This window comes from Gymnoscopelus microlampas (genome assembly GCF_963454915.1).
Source record: "Gymnoscopelus microlampas genome assembly, chromosome: 15".
Taxonomy (NCBI): domain Eukaryota; kingdom Metazoa; phylum Chordata; class Actinopteri; order Myctophiformes; family Myctophidae; genus Gymnoscopelus; species Gymnoscopelus microlampas.
This window is the reverse complement of record NC_139952.1, coordinates 26,648,314-26,653,018: the sequence shown is the minus strand read 5'-3', so window position 1 is coordinate 26,653,018 and position 4,705 is coordinate 26,648,314.

Here is a 4,705-nt window from a genome sequence, read left to right as displayed (position 1 = left end):
GTAGCCTACTTGATTTAACACCAAAACTGCTATAGTTTTGATCATCTGAAACTAAGGAATTTATAAATGACAAAAAAGGGTATGAATTTGTATGACATTATGAAACATCTCTCTGTTTGCTTTCAATGAAGGTGTAAATCTGGGTTCAGACTCAGTCAGAGTAAACGTTTTCTAACAGATGGTTTTAAACAACCTAAATCTCAGTTGTGTCATACTGAACCCTTTCCCTGATCATCAGAGGGTGTATCTAGTAGATTCAGTCATTCTGTCAGGGGTAGAGGTGTTTGCTGTGGATTTTCGTCTTTTGACCTGTCACCTCTCGCTTTAACTTTAAATATAACATCAAAATCCTAATTATTGTGAAAGGCCTGGTGGTGCAAGAGAAAAGCATAGGCTTCACAAGCGAATGGTTGTGGGTTTGAATCTTGGTCAGGGAAGATCTCAATTTTCGGTCTTTTTAAGGCGAGAAGCATGGATGAAGCCCGCCTCCCTCCTCACGCCCTCTTTTAGCTCCGGTAGGAGAGGGAGGAGCATGGAGGGAGCCCACCTCCAGGGGGAGGAGTTTAAGAATCCGGTAGGAGAGGGAGGAGTTTGGAGGGAGCCCACCCCCAGGGGGAGGAGCTTAATACATTTACATATTATGCAAAGTTTTTTTTTTTTTTTGGTTTTGTGATTTTATGGACTCGTTTATTCACATTAATTTGATTGAGGTATTTTTTTGTATTGATTAGTGATTTTTTATTGTTTTTTTCCATCACCAGTTTGTATTGACCACAGTTTCATTTTAGTTGTTTTATTTCAGTTTTTATTTTGTAGTTGTTTGAGTTGTTTTGAGTGAGCTTTGAACCAGGAACCCTGGGTTTATGAACCACGTATTTATCTTTTAAGCCACGCTGGCATAGAAGCTACAATTGGGAAAGTCATACTTAACCCATCTTTTAGAATTTAGATGTGAAATTCTTAGATGTGAAATTTAGACAGTGAAAATGTTGTTCAGGAGCTTTGAACCCCAAACCTTCTGCTTTCAGACCCTGTACTTATCCATTGAGCTACACAGGTATGGACAATTCATATGACAACGTAATCCTTAAACCACCTCTTAGAATTTAGATGGACAGTGAAAATGTTCTTCAGGAGCTTTGAACCCCAAACCTTCTGCTTTCAGACCCTGTACTTATCCATTGAGCTATACAGGTATGGACAATCCATATGACAACGTAATCCTTAAACCACCTCTTAGAATTTAGATGGATAGTGAAAATATTCTTCAGGAGCTTTGAATCCCAAACCTTCTGCTTTCAGACCCTGTACTTAGCTATTGAGCTACACAGGTATGGACAATCCATATGACAACGTAATCCTTAAACCACCTCTTAGAATTTAGATGGACAGTGAAAATGTTCTTCAGGAGCTTTGAACCCCAAACCTTCTGCTTTCAGACCCTGTACTTATCAATTTCAATTTATTAAGCTTTCCGAGTTGATGTTATGATCTATACAGCAACCAGCCACTATGTGTTTAGGCTATTTTGTCTTCACCTGATATATAACAGCATTCTCCTTTCATGACGTTAGCATGGACTGGCTGGTGTACAATTTACGGTACAGTTCTGTAGTAATGAGAGGTAATGTTGGTAATTTGTAGTGACTTTTTTTCAGAGGTGGGACAAAGTCCCTATGTTGCAAGTCCAAGTCGAGTCTCAAGTCTTTGCTCTCAAGTCCCGAGTCAAGTCCAAGTCAACACAGCCAAGTCCCAAGTCAAGTCCAAGTCCTCAGCTTTTTGTTTCGAGTCCCACACAAGTCCTTAGCATTTTGGTTCGAGTCCCACACAAGTCCTAACCTTTTGTTTCGAGTCCCACACAAGTCCTAACCTTTTGTTTCGAGTCCCAAACAAGTCCTAACCTTTTGTTTCGAGTCCCAAACAAGTCCTAACCTTTTGTTTCGAGTCCCAAACAAGTCAAAATGTTAATTCAAGATATGTAAAGATTTACATAAATCATGAGCATTTTTCACAATTTGCATTTATTTTAAAACAAGGGTTCTTCCAGGCCAACAGAACGCAGATACTGTACTTTTAATTTCCTCCTTCAGGACAGGGTTTAAAAGGGCCCTTTTTAATGAATATAATGTAATTTTGTACAATCTGTATGGTAGAGTATGTTACTACAATATAACTTATATATACAATCAGGGTGGTTGTATTTTGTCTCCCTGCTCTTCTATTGAGACATTTAGATAATGTCAAAGGCCATGTCTCACCTAGACACAGGATCTGACACAAATTCAGTGTATCCTCTGATCAAGCAGGCAAGCTCTATTATCACGATGGTGAAATTTCAGGACTTGCACTGGAAACCGCGTTCAAATCCGGGGTAGAAGAGGAAATGTATATAGCGCTGAAGTGGTCAATGTATGTTTTGTATTAATAACCAAAATTTACAATGATTTATCGTATTACAAGTTTTCTGAAATCGTATATTTAAATATGCAAATTATGCATTAGGAAAATATGCCCAAATTTGCATACCTTTCCTGAATCGGAATTGGAACATTGGACAAAGCCAGAGTCAACATACTTATTTCATTTTGTTAAGATGTTGGAGTCAAATAACAAAATGTGTGATAACCATGAAAAAGCTACTGCTGTGGAGAGGTTATCATATATTTATTTACTCGTATTGACCCTATGAACAATTTAATATAGGTTTGGTTTTGCCCACTCTTTCGATAATGAAATCTTGGCTCATGGACTACACCTTGTAATCTTTAAAACCGAAAGCTATAACTGCTGGAGTTGACATTTTATTCCACCTGGCTTCAGTTCCAGCAGCGACGGCAGGAGTGAAGCCGGTGTGTTGTTTGTTTGGTAACGTGCAACATGTGGGCCAGTGTTGCCAAGTATCGGGAGAGAAACAAGCGAACCGACTTCCAAAAACAAGCCAAAATTTGTCCAAAAGTTAGGGTAAATAAGCAGCTTTGGCAACACTGCACTAGGTGTCACTGACGGCCGGGATTTCTGACTAATAACATTATAGTTGATGCACACTTTTTAAACATTTTTGCTTAAGTGACTTGAAAGTGACTTGAAAAGACTTGAATTTTCAAGTCAAGAGGGCTCAAGTCAAGTCAAGTCTCAAGTCTTTAGCGTTCAAGTCAAGTCAAGTCAAGTCTCAAGTCTTTGGCATTCAAGTCCCAAGCAAGTCCAAGTCTATTTTTGATTTGGTCAAGCAAGTCTAAAGTCATCAAAATCGGGACTTCAAGTCGAGTCTCGAGTCTCGAGTCCAAGTCCCCACCTCTGCTTTTTTTGGTCCCTAACATTCATCGAGCTCTGGACTTAGTAAATTTATTTTTTCACCATTGGGTCACTACCGAAACGAAAGTTGGTCACTACCAAAACGAAAGTTAAATCCGAAAAAATCACAAAGTGTGGAGGCCAAAATCGTCCCCCCAAAAACCTGTTAGGAGTACGTTTCAGGCAATTTAGAGTTGATTGGTAGTACCATTTGTAGTGACTTTTTTTGGTCCCTAACATTCATCGAGCTCTGGACTTAGTCAATTTATTTTTTCACCATTGGGTCACTACCGAAACGAAAGTTGGTCACTACCGAAACGAAAGTTAAATCCGAAAAAATCACTAAGTGTGGAGGCCAAAATCGTCCCCCCAAAAACCTGTTAGGAGTACGTTTCAGGCAATTTAGAGTTGATTGGTAGTACCATTTGTAGTGACTTTTTTTGGTCCCTAACATTCATCGAGCTCTGGACTTGGTCAATTTATTTTTTCACCATTGGGTCACTACCGAAACGAAAGTTGGTCACTACCGAAACGAAAGTTAAATCCGAAAAAATCACTAAGTGTGGAGGCCAAAATCGTCCCCCCAAAAACCTGTTAGGAGTACGTTTCAGGCAATTTAGAGTTGATTGGTAGTACCATTTGTAGTGACTTTTTTTGTCCAGAGCTCGATGAATGTTAGGGACCAAAAAAAAAGTCACTACCAATCAACTTTAAATTGCCTGAAACGTACTCCTAACAGGTTTTTGGGGGAACAATTTTTTTTTCGTTTCGGTAGTGTCACTACCGAAACGGAAAAAAATTTACGAAGTCCAGAGCTCGATGAATGTTAGGGACCAAAAAAAAAGTCACTACCAATCAACTTTAAATTGCCTGTAACGTACTCCTAACAGGTTTTTGGGGGAACAATTTTTTTTTCGTTTCGGTAGTGTCACTACCGAAACGGAAAAAAATTAATAAGTACAGAGCTCGATGAATGTTAGGGACCAAAAAAAAAGTCACTACCAATCAACTTTAAATTGCCTGAAACGTACTCCTAACAGGTTTTTGGGGGAACAATTTCTTTTTCGTTTCGGTAGTGTCACTACCGAAACGGAAAGAAAAATACGAAGTCCAGAGCTCGATGAATGTTAGGGACCAAAAAAAAAGTCACTACCAATCAACTTTAAATTGCCTGAAACGTACTCCTAACAGGTTTTTGGGGGAACAATTTTTTTTTCATTTCGGTAGTGTCACTACCGAAACGGGAAAAAAATTACGAAGTCCAGAGCTCGATGAATGTTAGGGACCAAAATAAAAGTCACTACCAATCAACTTTAAATTGCCTGAAACGTACTCCTAACAGGTTTTTGGGGGAACAATTTTTTTTTTCGTTTCGGTAGTGTCACTACCGAAACGGAAAAAAAATTACGAAGTC